General features: G+C 35.8%; 1 pseudogene; it reads right to left on the bottom strand.

Annotated features, from left to right (window-relative positions):
* Window positions 1-11,869, bottom strand: part of LOC141522931 (ankyrin repeat domain-containing protein 26-like) — a 37,517-nt pseudogene extending 25,648 nt beyond the window's left edge.
* Between the last annotated feature and the right edge of the window lie 4,208 nt (window positions 11,870-16,077).

The following is a 16,077-nucleotide window of genomic DNA, read 5'->3' as shown; positions in this document are numbered from 1 at the left end:
TTTTGCCACTCATATATGAAAATTTGTAGTAAATGGAAGACATCTAAGGACTGGAAGAAGCAACTGTGATTTGTGTTTTCAAAGGGAACAGAAACTGAATTCTTTAAATTTTAGGTCAGTGTCTCCAAAACAGGTTAGGGTAGAATAATTTTGTTTTCTTTTATGACAGAATTACTATAGTCTGGTAGAGAGCAGAAGAATCAAATTTAAACCATTCTAAGCATTTACTAGGCAGCAGGTGGTACAATAGATAGAGCTAGACTTTGAGACAGGAAGACTCCTCATTGTGAGTTCAAATCCACACTCAGACACTTACTAACCATGAGATGGTGAGTAAGGAGGGCTTGATACCAAGGAAGTCAGTCCAACCTGTTTGCCTCAGTTTTCTCATTTATAAAATGAGCATAGAGGAAATGGCAAACCATTGCAGTATCTTTGTGAAGAAAACCCCAAATGGGATCACAAAGACCTGGCCAGGACTTAACTCATCAACAACAAAGTACTTACCTCTAGAGTTTTGTTTCAGCTTTGGACAACACATTTTAGGAAGGATATTAACAAACTGAAGCACTTCCAGAAGAAAACGATCATGATGTTGAAGGGGTCAGAAACCATGCTGTATGTTCATCAGTTGAAATTGGGGATAGCTAGTTTTAAGAGGAAAAACATGTCGGGAGGACATAAAAGTTGGGCTATCATGGGAGAGGAGTAATCAAATTTATTTAGCTTGACTTTAGTGTAAAAAGGAATGATAAGTAGAAATGTATAATGTAGGTTTTGGCTCAAAACACACAGACACACACACACACACACAAATACACAAAATCCAATTAATATTATTTCAGAAGGTAAGTTCTTATACCTGAACTCTTAAAGTGGAATCTGGACAAGCATTTGTTGGGGATGGGAATCTGGCTAAGAAATGAATTGGACTATGCTTCTCTGAGATTCATTTTGATTCTGAGAGTCTCTGCTTTCCCATGTTTCTAAGTACATCATTTCTTTTTCTACTCCCCAGTTTATTGATAGAAAAATGTTGAATAATCACTGAGTGCTGATAGACATTCTCAACTTTGGTGTTACAGGCACAAATTTAATTAATCAATTCTCTCTCACCACGTATGTTCTGAATTAGCAAAAAATGAAAACTCAGAGATGCTGTAGACTCATTGAATGGATCAGAAGAACCTTAGGGATCCTGCTAAGTCTGAAAAGACATCTTATCCTGAGACATCTTTATTTGCTTGCTAAAAATGAATTTGTACTCCCTGGGAGATTGATGTCATATGTTCCTGATGATCTTTTGAGCAAACCATACACAGGGTGCTTATGTAGCTTTGACATCTTTTCCCTTGAAATTCAAGCATTTTTATCTCATTAGTTTTGAGTGAATGAAACCAAACATGAGTTTCATGTTCTGATTACAAGTCAGAGTAGAAAGAGTACTGAGTTTGGAATAGATAGGAACACAATTCCTGATTGTAGGGGATTTGTGAGCACTAAATAAATAGATTACAATATATGAATAAATGTATATATATACATATATATACATATATATGTGTATATATATATATAATATATATATATACATATATATATATATAATATTTTCATGAAGTGAATGCTAGAAGTAGAGGCTTTGGGTCCAGCCCAACCCTGTGGAATTTACAAAAGTGCTTCAAGTTGGGTTTTTGTTTTTTAGGTTTTTTGTAATTCAAACAGGTTTAAGTGGCTTGCCCAAGGCCACACAGCTAGGTAATTATTAAGTGTCTGAGACTGGATTTGAACCCAGGTATACCTGACTCCAGGGCTGGTGCTTAATCCACTACACCACCAAGCTGCCCCTTCAAGTTGTTTTCTAAGTATTCTAAATTTATTTAAGTCAAAAAATTGATTTGCAATTTGGGTATATTTATACTTTATCAAAGTGATTCTTAACCTCTCTTTGCTTCAGTTTCATTAACTATAAAATGAAGATAGATAATAACAGAATCTACCTCTCAGATTTATTGTGATGGTTAAATAGACTGATATTGGTTAAGCATTTTGCAAATCTTAAAGTTCTATCAGTCAGTATAATTGACCACAACAATAATAAAATTAACAGAAATCATATTGTGTGTGATAAAATCACACTGAACAAAATCTTCAGGGACTGGTATGAGCAAAATAAAGTTTTTATTTGCTTTTCTTGAGAGAAGTCTCCAAGTCTCACAAAGGTAGTTAAGATCAAGGAGCTATCCCAAATTGACAGTCAAGCAAGATTATATGGCCTAGCGGGATCCTCTCCTCTTCCCTATTCTCTCTCTCTGTCAACTTATTGGTGAGTCTTCAGAGTTACATTCTGCTTGTGAAAACCTACCTCAACAACAATGAAAAGAATGAAAGGTTTTCATAAAATTTTACCTCACCATCCTGATGGCGAGAATAACCTTCGGGATTATAATTATTTTATTGAAGTAATGTAACTTGTCTTGGAACACAAGGTCTAGGAACAGTGTACTATCCTCCCAGTTAGTAGAAATATCCTTATGAGAAAAGAAGTAGCATTATAAGTCTTATTTGGAATGCAGGGTCTTTCTTCTAAGAATAATTTTTTAATATATTTTTTTGTTTTTTAGATTTTGTATTTTGTATTTTGCAATGGGATTAAGTAACTTGCCCAAGGTCACACAGCTAGGTAATTATTAAGTATCTGAGGCCAGATTTGAACTCAGGTCCTCCTGACTCTAGGGCTGAATGCTCTATCCACTGCACCACTTAGTTTCCCCCCCCTTTTAATATTTCTTAACCTTGAGAGGACTTCAATAGGAATATTAATCCTAAGAAGGTTTAATTGGGAATATTCTACTCAATATGATTATCTCAATAGATGCTGAAAAAGCCTTTGACAAAATGCAGCACCCATTCCTATTAAAATTACTAGATAGCATAGAAAATATTAAAGATTCATATAAATGCTGTTTGTTGTTATTGTCATATGATTATTTTAATAATAAATTAACAATATTTTTGTTGGAATTGCTATCATTATTATCTCCTCCTAGGGTCATTTCTTGGAAAAGCCAACTCCATTTTCTTTCTCAGTCCTTTGGTTGAGGCAACTCTAAAGAAGAGAAGAAAAGCTGACTTCAGCACTTGGGTATTTGTGAACAGGATAGAAGAATAAAAGCTTTGTGGGAAGAATTTATTGTTAAGAGAACTATTTTATCTCCAGGAAATCTGGGAAAAGCTTGATTTTTCCAGATTCTTTCCAGCCTTCACAACCTTCTTACAAATTATTATTTTTGTAATTTTATGTGTCACATTAAAGAAGTCCTATTTTTATAGGAAAATAAAATTAATTCATGTTAACCCACTGAAGAAATATTTCTGATAAGAACACATTTTAAGCATTTTGCTGCTCTTAAAATGGTGTATGTGTTTACTGTCTTTAATTCCATCCATGAGCTAAGGGAGAGAGCATTTTGAGTCTCCTTTTTCATTGGAGAAAACTAAAATTCAGACATATGAAATGACTTGTTAGAGGTAATATGGCTACTGGTAGCTTGTTAGGAGGTATAGTAAAGTGTACTTTGAGTATGGAAGATCTGTGTTTGAATCCTTTCTTTTTTTGTGTTGTGTGATCCTGGAGAAGTCACTTCAACCTCTTTCAACTTCAATTTCCTCTTCTGTAAGGTTATTGTACAGATCAAATAAAATTATATATGCATACACACATGTGTGTATTATATACATATACATAGACATAATTGGAACCATAGTTGCAAGTTGTTATTGAATCTTGTTCATTTTGTTATTCCTGTTAATTCAAACTGTGATTCTTCTATGTCTAATATGCATTTCTGTGCAGGAATAGACTACCTATCCCATGTGTAATTCATAATGTAAACTGAGTAAAAGTGTTTCTCTTTCTTTTGATGGAGAAACCCTAGACATACATGTCTTAACATTTAATATAATTAAGAAGAGTAATCAGAATTCACAGGATTATAGATAATTGCAAGGACGAATGTTTATCTAAACTACTTTTTTTAAAACCCAAAAAGAAAACTGAGATCCAAAAAGGTTAAGTGACTTGTCTTAGTTTACACAAAGAGTAAGTGGCAGAGGCTAGGATTCAAATCAATATCTTGTAACTCTAAGTTCAGCAGGATTTAGCCTTAGACAACAGAACTAGGAATTAGGTAAAGTGAAGCAAAGGCTTTGCTCTAAGGAAAAGCTTCCTAATGATGAGAGCTCTTCCGAAGCAAGGCAGACTGTCCTTTGAGTGTGTAATTTCTATCTCCTTGGGGCTCTATAAGCAGAAAGGGTGGATGGCCATTTGTCAGTGTTGGATATTTGGGGTTGGAGAGGACCAGGATTGGACTAGATGGTTTTTGGGAAAATATAAAGGGTTTTTCAAAAATGATCATATTTCGAATCATCCCTACTCCTCTCAGTACTTTAATAGAGACTGATTGCTGACATTATTAGCTCCTTATAGGGCTACGTAAGTTACTTAGTACTTAATATTTTCTTTATAACAACAGCAAAGGACGTTCATATCATACTTTAAAGATGGAAAATAACTTTGCATATATTTGATGCTCACAATTTTGTGAGATTAGTGCTATAGGGATTATCCTATTGATAGAGCAGCTAGGTGGCTCAATAGATAGAACTTCAGACCTGAAGTCAGGAAGAGCCGAGTTCAAATTTGGTCTCAGATAATTAATATTTGTGTGACCTTGGGAAAGCCACTTAACCCATTTGTCTCAGTTTCCTCATCTGTAAATGATCTGGAAAAGGAAATGGCAAACCACTCCAGTATTTTTGCCAAGTAAACCCAAAAAAGGGTCATGAAGGGTCAGACACAAATGAAAAAATGACTCAAAAACAATGAGGTACACAGGATCAATTGAACTACCCAGGGTTATTCTGCTACTAAATAATTTGAAACCAGGTCTTCCTGATAGTACTTTATATACCCTATGCCATTTTCTCTCTTGTGTTTGTCCTATATGTCTTCAGTGACAAAGAATCTCTTGGTTTCCCCCCTTACTATTGTAAGTATTTTATTTGTGTTTAGGAGATCAAATCTTTAAGAACATAGAATAAATTTTCTATTCAGAAGCTAGCTTATTTTGACTCATTTATAGTCAGGACTAGAATAGGGTTGGATTAGGTCAAGACTATTCTCTTACTATCTAACCATCATGAAGAAGAGGGGAAAATATCATCATGCTTTTTTTTCCTTACTGAGGAAATATTTTCCCCAGGTTTGGCACCCATATATTTAACAAATTGCTCTCTGTTGATGATGTAGATGATAGAGCATGACTTATAGGCCCCTGTCAAGATCAGACTAAGCTCAAAATTAAGTCAAATAAGTAAATTTAAGAAAGGAGCACAGCTAGTGTTCCACTGCCTCACCAGTAATGTAGCTTCTGGGCTTTCCTGACTGAAGGCATATCTGGGGGTTCTAAATAAAACCTATTACTTTCACAAATTGCCAACATCACTCAAAAATGGAGCATTAAAAATTTAATGCTAAAAAGAAAGCCTTTTTGTCTGCTTTCATCAAAGAAAGGATGTTATAGATGGATTAAAATCAAAATCAATGTCCCTCTCCCACACATGTCCACACACACACACTTTTACATTAAATTCACAATGCACCCCACAATCCTGCTAGAACACAAAATTCCTCTGCTGAGTTCAGCTTGAACAGTTTGAGAAAGGGGTAAAAGTGGGGAAATGCCTCCAGGAAACAACTTTTACTGGGAGAGGATGGATCTCACAGAATGTTCATAGAAATTGTATTTTTCCCTTACTTGCATGATGATCCAATAGGAGTGATTGAAATGACCAAAGTGCAACTTTAAGGGAGAAACCAGGTATTAGTTGGTGGTGACAATGAAGGTCACAGGTTGCATTTGGAGAAATGTTTCCACACACACAAGGCAACAAAGCATTTAACACTTTCTCAGCAGTGAATTCTATAACTCAGTTCAAATTTTGCCAGAAATGAGCCTAATAAAAATAAAAAGACTTTCAAGACTCCTGAATGTTGTCCAAAACCTCCAATAGAAAACCTTCAAAATTGTAAATGTGTTAACCAAAGGAAGTCTCACATTCATTTTTCCAATAAGATTAATCCATCAAATACACTCAATTCCTATACAAGGTTAGGGGAAATGCCTAGACATTCCAGGACAGTTCGTGAAAGACTGGGGATATTCTGCTTCCTAGTAAGTAGGATGAAATGACCCTCACTTCCTTTCCCTTCCCTCCTCCCCTTCAGATCATGCCAGGACACCCCTTGACTTCTTGTCCTCCATGCTGACTCAATATGGTATGAAAAGTCGCTGTGAGGAAAGGGTACTTGCTTTTTATATTTGAAGGTCAGATTCTCTGAATTGAACCTAAGCAAACAATAACAGAATGTAAAAGAACTAGGATGAGAAAAAGTCACCAGCCTCTGTTATAGCAGAGCAGTGCCTTAGGAAAAAAGATCATAGATTTAGAGCTAGAAGAACCTCAGAGATCATTTAGTCCAGCATCATCAGTTTACTGATGAGGAAATAACCTTAGAGAGCTTGCAACTTGCCCAAGTGTCACATAGGAGTAAATGTAGCCAAGTGATACAGTCAAAAGTGACTATAAAGAAATATAGAGAACTTGGAGGGAAAACCAAAGACCCTGGATGCATTGGTGTGTCACTATTGCACTTTGAGAATAGGGGCTTTAAAGGAAAGGGTTGGTTTGAGAAGTAGATAGTTAAAGATATATCTGAGTAGAATTTAGTCCTCTAGACCATGATATAAAGATTTGACTCTTCCTTGGCAAGGGATAGATTGCACCTAATGAGGACTGGCAAAGATATACATTAATAATCTGAGAGATATTTCAAATTGAAAAGTGAGATAAAGTGAGATGGGAGGGGAATGCCAGAAACCACAGAGAGGAGTAGTTACAATACAAGGAGAAGAAAAGATGTAGAAAAACCCAGTACGTCACAGAAAAGAAGAAAAGAATCAGGAATAAATGTCTCCATACAAAAACACAAGTATCTGAATTTCTTGACATTTTCCCCCAAAAAATAGCTCTCAAAGGTTCCAAGAGAAGTAATTAAGATAATGAACTAAAATTCAAATAAAGAGTTTAGAAGCTATAAAGGCTGAAATTTAGAGAATAGGTACAATTTTGATAAAGAAATAGTAATAGCTAGCATTTGTATAACACATTAATGTTGGCAAAACAGTTTATATGTTAATTCATTTGATCCTTAAAACAGCCTGTGGGGTTGATGCCATTATTATCTATATTTTACAGATGAAAAAACTGAGGTTGAGAAGTTAGATGACTTACCCAGGTTCATGGAGTTAAGAAAAGCAAGGCAGAATTCAAACTAGGGCACTCCTGCCCCTCAAGTTCAAACTCCAAATCTGGGTGACTAACAGGGTATATTCTAAGTAAGAGATGTGTCAAACACCTTATCAGGTGTTTGGGCCCACAACACTCCCAAGTGGGGCTGGACTAGATTAAATGTAATGGGAAATATTTAATAAAATAAAATACAACAATACATCAATAATACTACATTTCAAAACTAAGTAGGGATCCTTAGTTTAGTGGCACTATTTCTATTTGAGTTTGGCAATACTGGTCTAAAGAGACTAATTTGGATGCTCCAGGAACTCATCCACCAAGTTAGATTTTAGGAAGATAAGAAAATAGAAGTGCAAGTAGTAGAGGATGAATACAAATGATTCTCATTGATAGGAATTTTTCATTGGAAAATACATTAAAGAGAAATTGCTATCTCTGGCTTATCTCTCTTGGCTAGACTTCTTTCCTTCCTCACCTCTGCTTTGTGGTTTCCCTGGTTTTATTCATGTCCTAGCTAAAAATTCATCTTCTGTGAAAAGTCTTTCCCAGGCTTCATCATGCTTTATCTTGTTTCCTACATAGTTGCTTTAATGTTTTCTACACCCCCCCCCAATATATTGTTAGTTTTTTTGTAAGCAGGGATTGCTTTTGACTTTCTTTGAATCCCTAGCACCACTTACTCTCTTGCTCCCTATAGGTGCAAATTAGCAGTATAACTTCAATACTGAAATCAGTGAGTCAGAGAGATGGAAAAAAGCTTCACATTTGGATTGGTTCAAAGAAAATGGGGGGGGGGCTAGACTCATAGGCTCAAAATTCATAGATTTAAAACTGGAACTTAGATGACCTTGTAGGTCATCAAGTTCAATTTACTTTAAACAGACAGAGAAAATGAAGTTGAAAGGTGAAGTGACTTGCAAAAGGCTACAGAAATAGATGAATGAATATTAAACCATATCTACCAACTTTAAATACATTGTTCTTTCCTTTCTGCACCATGTTGCCTCTTTTGAATTAAGAGTTTGACCAAACAATGAATAAACATTTCATAAATATTTGCTATGTGTCAAGTCCTGTACTGGGTAGAACTTGTATGTTTTACCATCACAGACTCTGTGTATCACATACATACACATACAAATCTACACAAATACACATATCTATAAATACATAATACAAATTCCAAATTGCTACCATCCTTTGATCATTTTCTTGAATAAGTGAAATTGTAATTTCATCTCTTTACAGTGCTTAAAGGAAAATTAATTTTGAAAAGTTTCCATGTACTTTTTGATTTCTGCTCAGAGTACAGGCCAGTAGTCTTTTTTTTTGAGCATGGTTAAATTTATATCAAGTATCTCTTCCCACTCTGTTAGACCTCTCATGACAATGCTTTCCATGAATTTTTTTTGTCTTGTCATTTTCCTAAAATTTTATCTTAATTATAAAAGGGAATCCTTAATTGCTTCAAGACATTTTTTATCAAAGGAACTTAAATATCTGATATTTAGTTTTATACTCAGAGTATCTCAATCCATGAGAAATAGGGTTGTAACTAAGGTGCATTGCAGGGCAGCTAGGTGGTGTAGTAGAGAGAGCACTGGCCTTGAATTCAGGACAGGAGTGGAATCCAACCTCAGATACGTTATACTAACCAGCTGTGTGACCTTGGGCAAGTCACTAAAGCCCCACTGTTTCACATCTAGGGCCCTCTTCAGTCATCCTGATTCATATCTCGCCCCTGGACCCAGATGGCCTGGAGGAGAAAGTGAGACTGGTGACTTAGCACAGCATCCCCTAAAACTCAAATTCAATTCACATGTTTATAATGGCATCACCTCCCTGGTGTAATGGTCCTCTAGAAAGAAGGTCAAACATTACCTGTTTATCACATTTGCTGGTGACTAGAAGTTGAAAGATTATGGAATAGATCATGATGCTAATGAGGCCACAGGTTTTCATATTCTACAGAACTGCCCAACTTCTATTCCTCATTTTCTCTCAAGATCTCTTAGAATTCCAATTTTCCTCCAGAGCCCAGCTCAGAGATAAGGTCTTTTGTGATCCACCACCACCCTGCCCCCCACCTTCATTGCATGCTTCCCTTGAAAATGATTTTATATACCTTAGCTATTTTGTATGTCTCTACAATTTATCTAGATAAATATATTGTATATTCTTGATAGCATATGCTCTCAAGGGCATATAATAAGACTTGGCAAAGTGCCTTTCACATGATCGATATTTAATACATGTGCACTCAATTGAAGGAAAAATACTCTTCACACCAGAAAGGATACAATAATTGATTAACAGGGGTTATGTAAACCCAGTCATTCTCACAGTACCTGGCTACCTCCTCCAAGAAGACTTTCTTAATTCCACACCAGCTGGTGTTTTCCCATTAGCAAAAATTGCCTTGAAAATATTTTGTATACATTTTTGTGTAGATATGCATGCTATTTCCTCAGCAGGATGTAAATACCTTGAAGTCTAGCAACCTTGGCATTTAGTAGCATGCCTTACACTAATCAGGGCTTACAAAATACTTCTGGCTTGGTGAATTAATTGGAGTCAAGTGAGAGGTTGGTTAAACCCTCTGAATTTAGGTCACCTGGTAAAGATGGATATGTTGAGCCACTGGCAGTGAAATTTGAATTATGGAGAAATATAAGCAAAATTCAGAAAGAGCAACAAGGCAGATTTTTCAAATCGCAATCCTATGAGCTTGACATCAATTCTTGCCAAATTTTAGAATGCATTAGTAAAGGAATAGTTTGTGATCCCTTAAGATTCTAGTGTTCTGGACTAATTTCATTAAGAGAGAATCAAGCAGGGTGGCTAGGTGGTAGGGGTGGCTAGGTGGTGCAGTGAATAGAGCACCAGCCTTGGAGTCAGGAGTACCTGGGTTCAAATCCAACCTCAGACACTTAATAATTACCTAGCTGTGTGGCCTTGGAGAAGCCACTTAACCCCACTGCCTTGAAAAATCTAAAAAACAAAAATGAATCAAGCCAGTCCAATATGATTTTCTTTTCCCCATTCTTGATTTTGACTAGTATATATCAGGCAAATCTACAGGTGTAATAAATCTGGGTCTCAGAAAGGTAGTGACTAAAGATGTAAAAATATTGCATGAGAAACTTGAAGAGATGTATAGTATGAGTAAAATTAAGTGAGGTTGGCACTGGCCCTGGAGTCAGGAGGGCCTCAGTTCAAATCCAGCCTTAGACAGTTAAATACTTGAGCAAGTCACTTAACACCATTGCCTTGCAACCCCCCTCCCCCAAATAGCTATACTTTAATGAATTTGTGATCCTGGTGTGAACTGCCTTCATTGGTACAGATCTCAATTGATTCACACCTTTTTTCAAATCTTGCTTCCATCCTTCCATGAATATTCCATTGATGATTAACCCAGTGCATAGGCAGGCTTTTTTCCTGATCTTTAATATTCCATGTATCAAATGAGAGATTGTGTTTTTCAAACAAACACTATCTGGGTCTTGGTAAGTACTTCAGAAATGCTCCCATGAGAAAAATCTTTCTTCTGTGAAAACAAGTTTTCCCTGACCTCCATGAGTTTTTTGAGACATCTATGATTTCATCTGTGTCAGCAACTCCTGGCAAGGAATTTCCAGTAACACTGGAGATCAGCCACTCTTAATTGCCAAGGGACACTGAGAAGTGACAGGACTTGTCCAGAGTCCACAATAACAGTCAGAGGTATAATTTGAATCTGTCTTTACACAGAGTAGATAATAATTATTGAATTGAATGAATGTTTTGACAATTTATTGACTTTAACTCTCAAAAGTGAACAATCTTCAGTTCCATGAGGCTTAATCTACTTGGTTCACCATGGATTCAGAATTCTGAGAATAGTCTTTTCACTATGAGGAACAGATACAAAAGAGATGACTAATATTATGGTTAGAGATCAGTAGCCTCAGCATCAGGAAGACAGATTCAAATTATACATTATGAAAAGAAGCTTTTATTTATAACTTAATAGTATACTAATCCACAAATTGGAATACAAATTAGAATATAGATGGTGAGAAAAAAATAGAAGTTATGAACGTTCTAAGGAGCAATGGATTACCTTTGATTAGGGATATCAAGACTTTGGAGCTCATGTTGTCCAATGTTGTATAAAACATGAATCCTATCTCCACAGTACCTAAAATAGTGCATTTGCCTTCAGATTTCCAGTAATGTGTAATCATAGCCATATTCTCAGGAAGCAGTCCTCTTCTAGAGCTCTCCAATGGCTGGGTGATTTTCTTTATCTGAAACCCAAATTTGCCACCTTGCAATGTCTACCCATTTTTTCTAGATTTACCTCTGGGTCCTCAGCAGAATGTGTCAGTGTAGTTGGGAAAATGCCAACTCTCAGGTCAGTGAACTTGGGTTCACATCCTGCCTTAAATCTTCTACTTGTTGGGACTACTTGGACAAGTACAAGACTTTCCTGGGTGTGTTGCTTCATCTTTTAAAATGGAACAGACAGCTGGATGACAGTGATTAAAACACTGGGCCTCTGAGTCAGAGAGACTGGAGTTCAAATCTGGGCTCAAATCTAGCTTTGTTACCCTGGGCTTAACTTCTGTTTGTCTCAGTTTCCCCATCTGTAAAATGGAGGCAATAGCACTTCCCTCCCAGGGTTATCCTGAGGCTCAAATTAGATACTTGTAAAGCACTGAATGAAGGTCAGGCACATAATAAAAAACTTTCTCAGCCGTTGTTCTTAAAAATGACAATGACTTCGGAGAGCTCATCTAACACTTGATTCAATGATCTCTTAAATTTAATCCCTTTTGATATGATGATCCTGAAAATAGTTGAAGATATATGGAGGTCTTATCACTTATAACAAGATTGTTTATCTGATTTTTTTAAAGGATTATAGAATAGAAATAGTAAACAAGGGAAATGGAGACCTTTATAGAGCACTGTGGATTAAATTGTCTGAGAGAGACCATTTAGTGCAGCAGCGCACCTCTCAACCTCTATGACATAAGAGGCACTTTGAATAGGCCATTGTGTTGCTATGTTAATACTCTAAGAAAATAGTTACAGGGATGGCCATTGAATAACAAGACAATATTTGTATATTTAGCATAAGAAAACAAGATCATATATAAAAATTTTGTACAAAGCATTTTGCCACAAGGGCATAGATTAAGAACATTTACCAACTAGGTTTTGGGAAGTTTGAGTTGGGACCCTAAATAACTCATTACAAGACCATATCCCTCATTAGGTTATGAGCTCTTCTGGGGAATACTCCAGAGACTTAGACTGACAAAATTTCTAAAAAGGTCCTCCTTGGAGCAGTTGGAAGATAGCATTCCAAAACATTTAATCAACTAGAAAATTCCAAGACTGGTAGACATACCATGCTAGAAGACTCTTCGGGAGAGTTATTGAATTCTTAAATCCTTAAAATTCCAGTAGGGCTCAAGTCACTCTAGTGTTTCGGCTTAAGGATAAAGCTAGGTAGCCAAAGTCGCTATTGTCATCGTCATCGTCAGAATGCTCAACTGGGTCATTTTATTACTGGGTTATTCTTTCTTTCTAGCCCCAAAGTCCTTTGCTAACTTTAATTCCTTCCATCATTATCTTTTAGCTTTTAGAGAAATAAACACACTTAGACACAAAGATTTCTGTTTTAACCTGAATTATTTCTTTGACTTGTATATTTGAATTGAACTCGGTGGGACATTTAATTTAAACCACAAGACATCTCAATCTGGATTTTCCCATTACAGTAGAAAAACCCCTCCTCCAAACCAAAACCAGAACCCCACATCAGCCTTATACAAGGTTGGAAGAAAGTGGTAATCTAAATATTTATATATGGGGCAAAGAATAAGCCACAAAATTATTTACAAAAAAATACATGTGCTTCTCAGCATATATATATTTTACACCAGTTCACAAAAATATTAAAACATAAAAATAAGAGATTATATACATTAAAGTTAAAACTACTCAGAAGTGTGATTCAAAACTTTCTAGGACACTTTTTTATCATGCTGGTCATGGTTGAAAAATCAAGTTTTCTACTACATAACATAAACTATAAAACAACTTTACCTCATTCTTTGACCATAAAAATACCAACCAGCTATTGGAGGAGAGGGGAGTTCTTCCCCCCCCCCCCCCGCCCACTTTATGCACTGACATCTTCATGCACACAGTTAAAATTTATCATACCTGACACTCTTGTAGCATTCAGGACTGAAAAAAATCACATGCCTCTATCCTTTCTAAAATAACTTTCAAACTTTCTTTTACTTTTGTTATCATTTCCTTACATATGTTTCTGAGAGAAAGCTTTGCCAACATACTTATGAGATGAGCAACAGATGGGGTGGAGATACAGAAGGAAGCAGAGGGTGGATCTACTTGTTCCTCCTGTAACCAAAGAACAACAAATTTTAAGCAGAATGAACTATACCAAATTTCCACCCAAAAGATGAAAAGTCTTGCTCTTTCTTCCCCACTCTTTCAAGTCATACAAGTGTTTCCTCTTCAAAGAAGCACATTTTCTATTTTCTGTGTATTTTCAACCTGACCCAGACTTTTTTTCACAAAATACCTTGCTTTATCAGAAATATGGAGGGATATGGGGAGAGCTGCATGGAGCATTCTCAGGACAATTTCAGGGAACTTGCATGTTTTCAAAGGAAACCAAACACAAGATGAAATTAGGCTCAGATGAGAGGAACTAAAAACAAATTGGCACCTTTGAGACTGAAAAATTTTGCCGTCTATTAGGCCACAAATCTAGCCAAAATGATAAAATGCTAGAGATTTAGGTATTAAAATAATAAAAGATGATGGATTTAATCATAAGGCAGCTCCATTTTTTTGTCGATGATGATGCCCCATGTCAAAATTAAAAATGTTAACTTCAATGCCATTTCTAGGTTTGTGAAGTCACTCCTACGGTGACTTATGCTGAGGTAACTTGGCTCACAGTGATTTGCCATCCAATTTCTACCCCATAGTATTAGTAAGAAAGAGACCATGCAAAATTCTTCTTCAAATAACTGAATATATAATTAAGGCTGTGTCTGCATTAGAGAAAACAACTGGAGATTCTGTCCAGATTTCATAGTTTTCACAAATTAATGATCCTTTGAGTCGTTATCTTTATCAAGTTCTTTAGCTGTGGGCTTCTAGTTAGGAATTTCTCCAGAGAAAAACTTTAGCAGTTTGTCTTTCCCAGCTTTATGATTCAAAGATGGAAAATATGCACATACAAACAAAAATTGACTGAACAGGCTTTTCTTCAATCATCTTCTCCAGGGCAAACAATTACTATTAATCATGCAGACCTACTTGGTGATAGTCCCCACACCCCACCCTTTCCCTTCCCTCCAATCTTCCTAGTTATAGATGAAATATCAATTTGGTATTGCCAATGGTCAAATGAATTGCTCTATTGATCTGATGATGGTCAAGGGATAGCCAAGGTTAAGAAATGCTTGTGATGTAAACTAAAATCTAGCTGACTTCTAAATGGTGTCAAAAGCTTCAAATCATGTGGGAGTATACCACTAGTTACTTGTTATTAGAATATACTTTGAGAGTAGGGATTGTTTCATTCTTTGAATGATTATCCCAGTACCTTTTGGTGCCTTGGACATTGCTGGTGCTTAATAAATGTTGATAAATATGAAGGTAATGATTTTTTCTATACTAGTTGGATCTGGGCATTTTGTAAAACTACATGAACTTTCACAGGCCAATTACAAGCAAAAAGTGTCAGCTGTTTCCCAATTTCTACTGTAGACACATCCCTAAATGAGTATTTGGAGTACTGCTGTTGAAGTAATTATGACCAAAGCTGAGAGATCAAAAAAGAAAACTTGGAATGGTTACCAAAAAAGAAAAATATATATATATATTCTTTTCTGACATGATAGTTAAATCTCTTGTTTCTCTTTTTATTTAATCATTGAAATAATATGACATTCTGGTTCAAAGATGAAATTATGTGAGCCCTAGAATTTGTGGTTTCACAGCAATGATAGCAGCATGATTTTAGCCTCGTGAACACTTGTGTTTTTTTTCACTGAATGAAGCTCACTCTGAGTTTAAAGAAAAGTCAGAGAAATTCTCATCCACTAAATTGAGAGATGCTCCAACTGTCTTCACCAAATTGAGCATTTTTAAGATATCAATGCCTAAAACTCAGGCATTAGTAAGTCTTGTATAATGAAATGTCAAGCTATATTCTCTTAGAAATAGACAACTACACCACTAATATTGGTATAGCTGTGAAGAACATAGAAAAAGAAAAGAAAACTCTCTGGCTGGAAAGAGCTGTCATTCCTATTGTGGTAAGGAATTCATGTGAGTTATAATTAAAAACAAAGACTTGGGTATTAAATATACATAAGAGAGTTACAAAGTGATGTACCTGAAATGCTGGTGAGGGTGTGACAATTACAATAAAACAGTGATCACATTAAATACACAGTGAATGAAGAACATGTCTTTACTCAGTACTCACATGGTAACTGCACAGAGTTCCACTGGAAGATGATATGGTACAGTGTACTAAGTAGCTATCAGAGCAGCTTACATGTTCTCATAAATAACTGGTATGTACAATAAGAATTTCCAGGTAACCTGAACTCTGGTTTAGAAATAAACTATTAACACAAAGTAAATTTGTAAATT

Source organism: Macrotis lagotis, chromosome 4, assembly GCF_037893015.1.
Source record: "Macrotis lagotis isolate mMagLag1 chromosome 4, bilby.v1.9.chrom.fasta, whole genome shotgun sequence".
NCBI classification, from domain to species: Eukaryota; Metazoa; Chordata; class Mammalia; order Peramelemorphia; family Peramelidae; genus Macrotis; species Macrotis lagotis.
Note: the sequence above shows the minus strand (reverse complement) of the source record. Positions and strands in the feature narration are given on the sequence as shown.